The sequence below is a fragment of the Heptranchias perlo genome, chromosome 3 (genome assembly GCF_035084215.1).
Source record: "Heptranchias perlo isolate sHepPer1 chromosome 3, sHepPer1.hap1, whole genome shotgun sequence".
Classification (NCBI taxonomy): domain Eukaryota; kingdom Metazoa; phylum Chordata; class Chondrichthyes; order Hexanchiformes; family Hexanchidae; genus Heptranchias; species Heptranchias perlo.
The window spans coordinates 62753966-62766532 of record NC_090327.1 but is presented as its reverse complement, the minus strand read 5'-3'; positions in this window follow the sequence as shown (position 1 = coordinate 62766532).

Below are 12567 nucleotides of genomic sequence, written 5' to 3'. Positions count from 1 at the left end.
CCAGAATATCCTTGACCCTAGCACCAGGGAGGCAACATACCATCCTGGAGTCACGTTTGCGGCCACAGAAACACCTATCTGTTCCCCTTACAATTGAATCCCCTATCACTATAGCCCTGCCACTCTTCTTCCTCCCCTCCTGTGCAGCAGAGCCACCCGTGGTGCCACAAACTTGGCTCTTGCTGCTGTCCCCTGATGAGCCATCTCCCCCAACAGTATCCAAAGCGGTATATCTGTTTGAGAGGAAGATGGCGCCAGGGGACTCCTGCTTTACCTGCCTAGTCATTTTACTCTGCCCGGCAGTCACCCATTTCCTTTCTGCCTGCGTAATCTTTACCTGCGGTGTGACCATCTCACTGAACGTGCTATCCATGATAGTCTCAGCATCACTGAAGCTCCAAAGTGAATTCACCCCGCAGCTCCAGCTCCGACATACGGTTAGCCAGTAGCTGCAGCTGGACATTTCCTGCACACATGGTCGCCAGGGACACTGGTAGTGTCCATGACTTCCCACATAGTACAGGAAGAGTATATCACAGGTGCGAGCTGTGCTGCCATGACTTGCCTTAGATTTACACTGCGTTCACCTCTCAGACTCTCCTCCCGCTCTCGGTCTCTCCATTTACACTGTGCTCACCTCTCAGACTCTCCTGCCTCACCTGTGACATCACACAGTAGTTGTCTCTTGTTGCAGGTCTGCTGCTGTTTTTATCTCCACTCTCAGTCTTCCGCTGCTCAGGTCCGCCGCCGCTCTGCGGAAAAAGTAAGGTGAGGCGAGGCGAGGCAGCACCTCCTTCCCCCACTTCGCCGAACTCTCAGCTGTGCTCCATTGCACTCAGTGCTGTTTGCACAACAGGCCTCTGTATTTCTACTGTTTGTGACTCAGATGAGTCAGGCCTGCTCCTATTTCAGGAACCAGCTTAATCCAGCTAACCGATTACCTAACTACAGCAGCTCTCTCTGCTGAAGCCTGACAGAAACTTAAAAATTTGAACTTTAAAATTGAACTTAAACAGTTGATAGCAATTTACACTAGATTTTAAAAGAGATTAACCCTTAAATTCCCACACTCACCAAACTCTCAGCTGTACTCTGTGCTCCTGTGTTAAGGGAAGGTCGTGTCTGACTAACTTTTGATTGAATTTTTTGAGGAGGTAACAAGGAAGGTTGATGAGGGTAGTGCATTTGATGTAGTCTGCATGGATTTTAGCAAGGCTTTTGACAAGGTCCCACATGGCAGGCTGATCAAAAAAGTACAAGCCCATGGGATCCAAGGGAGAGTGGCAAGTTGGATCCAAAATTGGCTCAGTGGCAGGAAGCAAAGAGTAATGGCCAACGGGTATTTTTTGTGACTGGAAGGCTGTTTCCAGTGGGGTTCCGCAAGGCTCAGTACTAGATCGCTTGCTTTTTGTGATATATATTAATGATTTGGACTTATATGTAGGGGGCATGATTAAGAAGTTTGCAGATGATACAAAAATTGGCCGTGTGGTTGATAGTGAGGAGGAAAGCTGTGGACTGCAGGAAGATATCAATGGACTGGTCAGGTGAGCAGAAAAGTGGCAAATGGAATTCAATCCAGAGAAGTGTGAGGTAATGCATTTAGGGAGGGCAAACAAGGCAAGGGAGTACACAATAAATGGGAGGATACTGAAAGGTGTAGAGGAAGTGAGGGACCTTGGAGTGCATGTCCACAGATCCCTGAAGGTAGCAGGACAGGTAGAAAAGGTGGTTAAGAAGGCATATGGAATACTTTCCTCTTTTAGCCGAGGCGTAGAATATAAGAGCAGGGAGGTTATGCTGGAACTGTATAAAACACTGGTTAGGCCACAGCTTGAGTACAGTGTACAGTTCTGGTCACCACACTACAGGAAAGATGTAATTTCCACTACAGAGGGCACAGAGCAGATTTACGAGGATGTTGCCAGAACTGGAGAATTTTAGCTATGAGGAAAGATTGGATAGGCTGGGGTTGTTTTCTTTGGAACAGAGGAGGCTAAGGGGTGATTTAAGTGAGGTGTACACAATTATGGGGGACCTAGATAGAGTGGATAGGGAGGACCTATTTCCCTTAGCAGAGAGCTCAATAACCAGGGGGCATAGATTTAGAGTGATTGGTCGAAGGATTAGAACGGAGCTGAGGAAATTTTTTTTCACCCAGATGGTGGTGGGGGTCTGGAACTCACTGTCTGAAAGGGTGGTAGAGGCAGAAACCCTCAACTCGCTTAAAAAGTACCTGGATGTGCACCTGAAGTGCCGTGACCTACAAGGCTACAGACCAAGTGCTGTAAAGTGGGATTAAGCTCAGTGGCTCATTTTTTGAACGCTCAGACATGATGGCAGTACATTCCAGATCATAACCACTCACTGTGTAAAAAAGTTTCTCCTCATGTCGCCTTTGGTTCTTTTGCCAATTACCTTAAATCTATGTCCTCTGGTTCTTGACCCTTCTGCCAATGGGAACAGTTTCTCTCTATCTACTCTGTCTAGACCCTTCATAATTTTGAATACCTCTATCAAATCTCCTCTCAACCTTCTCTGCTCTAAGGAGAACAATCCCAGCTTCTCCAGTCTATCCACATAACTAAAGTCCCTTATCCCTGGAATCGTTCTAGTAAATCTCTTCTGCACCCTCTCTCAGGCCTTCACATCCTTCCTAAAGTGCGGTGCTCAGAACTGGACACAATACTCCAGTTGTGGCCGAACTGGTGTTTTATAAAGTTTTTTCATAACTTCCTTGCTTTTGTACTCAATGCGAGTACAGCAAGATAAGTGTGTGGTGGGTGAATTACCCTTTGTAAGAACTCTTTCTGAAACAGTTTAACAGTCTTATTAGTTTGAAGAATACCAAGTCCTGGTTATTGGCACGATGAGTACGATAGACTTTGTCTTATATGACTTCTAGTATCGACATAATGCATCAAATTGAACCATCTCCCTCAAGCAGGTATTAAAGGTAAATCTTCCAACTCATCTATCATTAGAAGCCACAAGAACTCCAAAATTGCTCTAGAAGCCTGCTTTTAATTCTTTAAATATTCTGATATGAGCTTTCAAACAAATTTTCATTTGTAAATATAGTTGACCATGCTACATATGCAAATATCCAAATAAATACACTTTTGCAAGAATAAAGATGGACAGGATTCCGACAGTAAAAGTCTGAAGATTCGCTGAATTCATGGGGCTCGATTTTAGGGTCGGGTTACCTGCGGGTTTCCAGCGGGGGGGCCCCGAAAATCCCGATCTCCGATCACGTGACCGGATTCGGACGAAATCCCGGCCACTTCCGGGTACCGCGCTGACGTGCGGGGCTGCGCGCGAAAGCCCCGCTGGTGGGAATCCCGCAGGCAATTAAAGCCAGCGGGGTTCCACTTGAGAGTACTTAACTTGCTCGTTGTGGTCAGTTAATGAGCTGAAGCAGCTGTCAAAAGAGGAAGTGTGGGATTTTAGGTTCAACGCAGTCAGTTTCCCACACTGGGGGAAACAGGACCCTTCAAACCAGGCGTGTTGCAGCCAGCAGCCTGTGGCAGGTGCCAAGGTGCGCTCCACGGGGGAGAGCCCTCACCCACGCAGGAGGCCACCGCGTCACATAGGGCAACCCCTGCCCTCCACCAACCCCCGCCAAGCCAGAGGACAGACCGACACGAAACAGCAGCCCCAGTCCGAGGACCCACCCACCTACCCTGCACAACCCCTCACACCAACACCTGCCAGATGGGTGGTGCGTTGACATCGTCGGAGGACGAACAGGATGACCAGCCCCAGCAGCCTCGCAGTCCACGCCGTCCGCCTCGGAGAGGTGGGGCCCCCCAACACGGTGCTGCGGCACACCCACCTGCACAGCAGGAGGGAGGGCAACCGCAGAGAGAGATGCATCGCAGGAGGCACTACCCTCCGCACAGGGTGTACAGAGCGAGGCTCAGCTTCATGGACCTCTCCGAGGAGCAGTGCATACGGAGGCTCAGAGTCAATCGCTAGGTAGTCGCCGACATCTGCAGCCTCCTTAACGACGAGCTGCTCCCTGATGGACCAAGCAGCATCTTCTTACCTGTCGCCGTCAAAGTCACCACTGCCCTCAACTTCTTTGCATCCGGTTCCTTCCAGGGTGCCACCGGGGACATCACCGGGGTCTGTCAGTCCTCTGCACACAAGTGCATAAGGCAGGTCACCGATGGGTTGTTCCGCAGGGCCTCCCACTACATCAACTTCGCCATGGACGAGCGCAGCCAGATGGAGAGGGCGGTTGGATTCCATGCCATGGCCGGCTTCCCACGGGTGCAGGGTGTAATCGACTGCACCCACATCGCAATACGGGCACCTCCGCATGAGCCAGGGCTGTTCATCAACAGGAAGGGGTATCACTCCATGAACGCCCAGCTCATCTGTGACCTCCGCCAGAGATTCCTACACGTGTGCGCCAGATACCCCGGCAGCTGCCACGATGCCTTCGTCCTCAGGGAGTCCGCCGTCCCGCCCATCCTGCAGGCACCCAACGCCGGCAACGGCTGGCTCCTCGGCGACAAGGGGTATCCCCTCCACACATGGCTCATGACACCTCTGAGGAACCCCATCACCGAGCCGGAGCGTCGGTACAATGACAGCCACACTGCTACCAGGTCTACAATTGAGCAGACCATAGGGCTTCTCAAGATGCGCTTCAGGTGCCTTGATCGTTCTGGGGGAGCGCTCCAATACACACCATTCAGAGTGGGACGAATCATAGTTGTCTGCTGTGCCCTGCACAACATGGCCCAACAGAGAGGGGTGCCGCTGGAGGAGGCCCCATCCACACCCGCCACCCACATTGAGGAAGGCGAGGGCGAGGAGGAGGAGGAGGAGTAGGAGGCGGAGGAGGCGGACGCGCCAGAGGATGTTGGATGACCCATGCGCCGAGCCGCGACTCACCGGGATGGTCGCCGGGCCAGGGAGGCACTCATACGTCAACGGTTCTCCTAGAGTCACACACTGCGAGGCGCTCGCATCTCCTCACCTGCACAGGCGAGCGGCCATACCAGCCCCCTCCACTGAAGAGTGCTGCCAGTAATCCTGCACCCACAGCAGTGTGCCCAATGGGTGGCAGCAGGTGTTCGCCGTCATGATGGCCTCCACGGAACGCAACTATTGCACAGGCCGCGGAAGAATGGACGAGAGGTGGCAGGAGTGGTGAGAATAGACTATTTAATATCTGGAATGTGACATTATATAAGAAACAAAGTACAAAATAATAAACACCCTGGTGTATTCCCTTTGTGATTATAAGGCCTTTGCAATTCTTCTCCGGGAACCCCTACGTGGTGCTACCCCTGTGGCTCCAGCAGAGGTAGTGGCAGGTTGCTCGTCTTCTTGCCTTGACCGGGTAGATGCTTTTGGCGGACGGCCCCTGGGTTTCGGTGCCCGTGAGGGCACCTCCACAGACTGCTCCTCCTGCACCGGGGCAGGGGCAGACTCGGCCACCTGGAGAGGAGGCACCATTGCGGGTACTGGTTGAGAGGTGGGCGACGGGTGGGACGTGGGGACGCCTTGAGAGGCGTCCCCGCTTCCATGTCCCCGGTCACCATCATCCCTCTCTTGGCCTCGGCCCACATCACCCCTTCCACCCTGCTGGACGGCAGTTTGGATGGCATGTGTGAGGCCTTGCAAGGCCACCCCTAGTGTATCCCTCAGCCTGTTGGTGGCGTCGGAATGTTGCTCACCCTGAATCCGTACAGACGTTGTGAGGGCCTGCAAGGACTCGAAGTGGAGCTGTGCGTGACGCTCGAGGGAGGCCAGCCTGTCCTCCACCGCAGACAGTCCCGCACCTACCCGCGACACTGTGTCGCCGGTACCCTCCTGTGCCTGCGCCACCAATGCCCACATGCAGGAGGTGGACTCCTCCATCGCCTGCGCTATTGTGGACAATGCGCGCGGCACCTCTGCCAGCACCTCAGCAATTAGCTGGTGGCCCTCGACGACTCTCCTTTTCTCTGGTGGCCCCCTGGGTTCAGCATCTGGGTCCGGCTGAGCAGAGCCTGGAGATGAGTGCTCCCTCCGTCGCGGACCCTCCGCGGCTGCCCCTGCCACCAGGGTCTGCTCATGCTCACTCGTGCGCGGTGACTCACCAAGTGCTACCCCAACTAGTTGGCGAGGGGGACCCACCGAGGTGCGTGTCTCTGCGCTGGTGGATGGTTGGCTCTGATGTGACGATGCACCCTCAGAGACCGCCATGTCCTCTGAGGAATCGCCCTCCACGCTCGCTTGACCCAAAGACGGACCTGCAAGAGAACAGAGGGCACTTTGAGGCATGTGGACCAACTTGACAGTGCGCCTGATGGCAGGTGATGAGACGGTAACTCGCGATCATGGGTGTTGAGTGTCAGCTTTCCCTTATCGGCCGTTTCGGCAGCGACACACTCGCCATCGGCCACCGACAGGCAATGTCGCGTGCGGGCGAGGTCGAGCGCCTCCACCTCTGCGTCGGTGAGCTCCACCACTTGCGGCGGCCCACCTCCGGTGCGTGCCCTTTCCCTATTGTTCTTGCTTCTCTTCTCCTGTGAAGGCAAAACACAGATGTGTGAGTGGGTGCGTCTTGCATCGTGAGACGCATCGAGCATCGGTGTGGTTGGGTTGAGCGTGGCGCGGAACGGATGGGAGGAAGCGTGGGCCACGTGCCCATCCCATTGCATGGGGATTGGGGTGTGTGGTAGTGTTCGGGTGGGGTCAGGGACGGTGGGTCCTTGCGTGCACGGTGAGGATGGTGAATGAGTGGCTGTGAGGATTGCTGATGGAGCGCAGTGGTGGCTGTGCAGGAGGGGGTTGTGATCTGCTTGGCGTGATGGTGGGGACGGGATGTGGGAGGGTGCGTTGGTGTACTCACCTTGCCAGACCTAGTCAGGTCATTGAAGCGCTTGCGGCACTGCTCCCAAGTCCTTGGGATGTTGCCCCTGCTGCTCACCTCCGCCGCCACCTCTGCCCATGCCTTCCTGGTTGCGGCGGCAGGGAACTTGCGCCCATCTTCTGGGAAGAGTGTTTCCCTCCTCCTCCTCACGCCCTCCAGCATCAGCTGCAGTGCCAGATCTGAAAAACGGGGCGCAGCCTTTCCCCTTTGTTGAGCCATTCTCCTAGACCTCTTGCTTGCAGCAGGAGGGGCTTTGGGAGACTGCCCCTTTAACTGGAGCTCCTACATCGCGTCGACGGTACTGCGCATGTGCAGCCGGCCGGCACGCAGCTGGGGAGCGCAGAACCCGGAAGCAGGGCTTAATGGGTCCAATTATCCTGCGATCGCGTGGGGGACGCACACAATTAGCCGTCCGCGTTTTCCACGCTCCCGGAGGACCACCCGCTGGGAACCCGCAGGCCTGCTAAATTCGAGCCCCTGAAGTTCTGAATAATCAGCTCTTTCAGCTAAGGTGTAACTAGACAGTTGCAAATGAATCAAAAATTCATAAACCAATTAGCTCTTTCAGATTACAGGAAACCTGCATTATTCACACCAATACAGCAATTAGAAACTTAAATCAACAAACTAATCTGCCATAGCATCAAAGACTCTGTCTGCTTCTTTAACTAAAATGAAACAAAATAATTAAAAGTTCCTTGCTATAGAACAAAAAGAAACTCTGTTTATTTAAATTTTTATTCACAGTAACTTTCCTTATCTTACAAAGCCTCTTGACAATACCAAATTTGGATCATGTTATTGTTAAGAATTAAGAGCACTCCGAAGTCAGAGTTCCACTTTTGTGGGAAAAAATACTTTAAAATCATTTTGTAAAATTGCGTTTCTCAGCAACACTGGCATTTAAGTGACATTTTAGCTTTTGAAAGAGAGACTAAATCAAGTGTTCTTTTATATATATATATATATATATATAATACTGTGCTATGCATTTAAGCTAACGTACTGACCTAATAAAAGTAGTTGCAGTACATTACCATATTCAGTGGAATCTATTGTGCTTACACAGCCACCTGTCTTATTCAGCCATTAATCTCTGTTCTAAAAGGTTTCTGATTTAATGAAATATAACCCAGATTGAGCATTTATCTGTAAATGTGGCTACAGTGACAAGTGTTTACAGTGCATGCAAATGGAACCCGCATAGTGCAGCTACCTTAAAAAATATTAACTGTACACACAGATTTTCCTGTCCTGATATAATTCAGTTCTGAAAGTTGCAGATCCTGACACATCAGTAATTTGCTAATAACATTTAATTTTTGTTGATCAGACTATTTGCATAATTATTCACAGCACCAGATGCAGATTTGGGCATGTGCAGATAGTGCACTAGTGGTGGATGTGTTTAATAGTGAAATTTAAAGGGATGCAGACAATTAAGGTGTAGTGGCAGAATAGGGGACAAAAATTCCTACAGCCTTTGGAAAGGCATTGCAATTGATTGGCAGTCTTTGCCAAGGGTGAAGGGGAGAGGGCTGAGAAATGACAGTCAAAATGAAAGAAAAGGATATCCAATGTGCTGGCATGAGTGCAGACCAGTAATGGAGCTGTCCACTGCCTGTACCTCCATTTGATGGCTGGCAAGTGGCAGTGGCACGGCATAGGTGCTTACAAAAAGGGTGACCATGTTTCCCTGCACTATGCCCTGAAAAGAGATAGAGGCAGGTTTGAGGCCCTGTTACTGGCTGTGCCAGCCCTAAGCTGCACAGTAGCTGCAAGTATCCTTGCAGCAGATGGCACAGCTCCTCTTCCGGCTCTCTGATGACTTGGACCCCAAGATACTTCCTAGGTAGGTGCAACAATGCCTGCAGATATGGTTGGTGGCATCTTGTTGGATGTGGTCAGTCTGATTTTGCTGTCTGTTGATCACCCTGGCATACCTTTTTTATGCAATACCATGTAAATCCTGGCATACTATGATTGGGATGTCTCTGAAGAACCATCGAGCATAACAGTCAGCCACATGTTAGTGGTGCCATTGGGTCTCCTGTCACAACCACCGTTGCAAATAGGAGCTTGTACATGCTTTAATTCTGCTGAAGTGAAGTATGTTCATCTCTATCTGCAAAGGTGGCTAGTGGTTGAGAACACAACATCTCCAATGCAGCCTAACTTGTTTGTTGGTCGTCCTCTTTTTCCTCCAAAAAGCTGAGATGATAGATTTCCATTGAAGAACCCATTGATGACAATAATGGTGCTCGGCGGGAAGGGAAAAAAAGTAGTACAATGGCTTATGAGAATCTGAATGCCAAAGAAAAAAAAAAGTGAAGACAGTCCAGAAATGACCTAAAAAGTCTTCCTTTATATTACTGTGCCCTTTAAATGAACTTTCATATTTTTTCCAGTCCCTAGCAACTTTGGATGCCAATTTCAGATGTATGTAATTAATACTGAGTGTCCTGCATGCACAAACATCAAGAAATTGTGTGCAGGACATCCCCATCCGCATTTCAACATTTAAATGAAGCTTCCTGTTAAGTGGACACTCCCTGTCCCTGATATTTATGTTGCCAGAAATACACTCAATGGGACTTCCCACTTTTTTGCTCCATTATGCCCTGTTTGCATCCGTGTATTGGCTGTAACAGAAACAAAAAATTGTCCCCAATGGATTGATTTCCACAGTGGGTAAGTAGAAACTTTGCTCTGAATATCATACCATTTAAACTGTTCCAGTTTAGCACTATTTATAGATTGTGTAAGGATTACAGTCTGATGCTGTATTAAAATACAAAAGATTGGCTTATCCTTTTTATAGTGAAGGCTTCTGACTAACAGTTATAAGGGGAAGAATTGCTCTGGTTGCTATGTGTAACCAAATCAGAAATAAGCTCTTTTTGAACATGTTAATGTTCAGCTCCATTCACAGCTCCTCCTACAATGAAGTAGCCTAATGTGGCCTACAACAGGACTTGGATAACATCTAGGCTTGGGCTGAAAAGTGGCACATAACATTCGTGCCATGTAAGTGCCAGGTAATAACCATCACCAACAAGCGAAAACCTAACCATCTCTTCCTGACCTTCAGTAGCACCACCATTGTCGATTTCCCCACTAGAAACATCTTGGGGTTACCATTGACTAGAAGCTTAATTGAACCAGGCATATAGAGCTATAGATGTTTAAGACACAGAAGGAAGCTAGTCAGCCCATCCTGTCTGTGCCAGCTCTATGCTAGTACAATCCCAAACTAATCTTGCAGCTCTGCTCTCTTCCCATAGCTCTGTACCTTCTTCTGCTTCAAATAATTATCCAATCCTTTCTTTAAAGACGCAACAGTCTGTGCCTCAACCACTCCCTGTAGCAAAGAATTCCATGATCCAACAACCCTCTGCAGAAAGAGATTTCTCTCTACCTCTCTCCTCACTCTCTTAGTGACAATTTTAAATTAATGACCACTTATTACTGACTCCTCAATCAGAGAAAATAGTCTTTCCTTATTGACTCTATCAAAATCCTTCATAATTTAAAAAAATTCTATTATATGTGATATTTCAATTCATCCCTCATTAGTGTAGTTTCCCAACCCTACCATTATCCAGGTGAATATACACTGTATATTCTCTTTGGCTTTAATGTGCTTTATATAATGGGGCATTCAAAACTGCACACAGTATTGTAGTTGTGGCCTAATAACAGCGTGGCTTCAAGGGCAGAGCAGCGACTGACTATTCTGCAACGAGTGGCTCACCTCCTGACCTCTCAAAACCTCTTCACCATCTGCAAGGCTCAAGTTAGGACTGGGATGGAATGCTTACCACTCGCCTGGATGGTTGTGGCCGCAACAACACTCAAGAAGCTCATAACAATCTAGGATAAAAGAATCTGCTTAATCGGTACCCCTGCCACTGGGCTCCCTATCCACCCCCTCAATCACTGGTGTAATATGGCTGCAGTATGTACTGTACTAACTACAGGATGCACTGCAGCAACTCACCAAGCCTACTTCAACAACCCTTCCCAGTCCCATGACCTCTACCACCAAGAAGGACAATAACAGCAATAATATGTCAACTCCATCACTTCCAATTCCTCTCCAAGTTGCACACCATCTTGACTTGGACTTATATCATTGTTCCTGCATCGTCAAAATCCTGGAGTTCCTTCGCTAACACCATTGTAAGAGCACCATCACCACAAGGACTGCAGCAGTTCAAGTAGAAGGTCGGCGATTGTGTTCTCAGGGCAACTATGGATGGACAATAAATGTGGCCTTGCCGGTGTTACTCACATCCTGTGAACAAATAAATAAAAAATAAATTATAGTTTTACTGCGCCCAGTAACCAGAGCGATTCTCCTCATAAAGTTACTTTTCAAAGCATATTATATTTGATTTTCTCTTAGAATTTATTTTTACTAAATGCAGCAACCTGCGTTATTCAGTCTTTTTCAATTGCTTCCACCATGCATTTTGCTTTCAATACAGGAATGCTTTCAATAAATAAGTAGGGTAATTGATTAAAAAGTATCAAAAATTGCATTATAGCGTGGAACATTTCGGAATGAACTTAAAATCTATGATGATTTTTCCCTTAAATTTTAGAGCTCAAAGACCTATTAGAGATTTTACTCTAATTGCTTTGTCTTCACTAATAACAGTTCGATTGTTTGAGTTAAACAAATCGGTACAACTAAACAAATCCCAGTTTAACTTAACAAACAAGAGCTTGATCTGTAAATTTAGAAGACAAAAATGCCATGTATGTTAATACCACATTTGTGCTATAGATGGCAATACAGCTGAACAGTTCTCTCACAGTGTGACACAGCAAGAGCAGAAATGTTTGTCCTGTCTTTTTGGGTAATGCTTTTTTTAACATTAAAACGGCAAATCACTGTAAGGGAGGTAGTTGTTGAGAAGTTACCAGATAAAAATGATGTTTCATTATTGTCATGCCACTGCTAAACATGCTATGGCAACATTTGCGCTTTCTTTCAATATTTCATTGGCAATGGTGCAGGTTTTTATGTCATGGGGAGCTGTGGAGCAGCAGAGACTAAAAACTGACATGAAAGTCGAGAAAGCAAAAGCTCTAGCAACAGTTTTCCTTTTCACTTCTCTCTCCGTAGACACGACTTTCTGGTACTGGTAATAACACCATTTTAAGGTTATGTAGTGATGACATGGTCAATGTCATTCTTCTTTCACTACTGTTAAAACTCGGCAACTCTTCCATCACCATCCCTGGGTATGACCTGTCCCACGGTCAGGACAGACCTACCAGAGGTGGCGGTACAGTGATATACAGTCAGGAGGGAGTGGCCCTGGGAGTCCTCAACATTGACTCTGGACCCCAAGAAATCTTATGGCATCAGGTCAAACATGGGCAAGGAAACCTCCTGCTGATTACCACCTACCGTCCTCCCACAGCTGATGAATCAGTCCTCCTCCATGTTGAACACCACTTGGAGGAAGCATTGAGGGTAGCAAGGGCACAGAATGTACTCTGGGTGGGAGACTTCAATGTCCATCACCAAGAGTGGCTTGGTAGCACCACTACTGACCGAGCTGGCCGAGTCCTGAAGGACATAGCTGCTAGACTGGGCCTGCGGCAGGTGGTGAGCGAACCAACACGAGGGAAAAACTTACTTGACCTCGTCCTCACCAATCTACCTGTTGCAAATG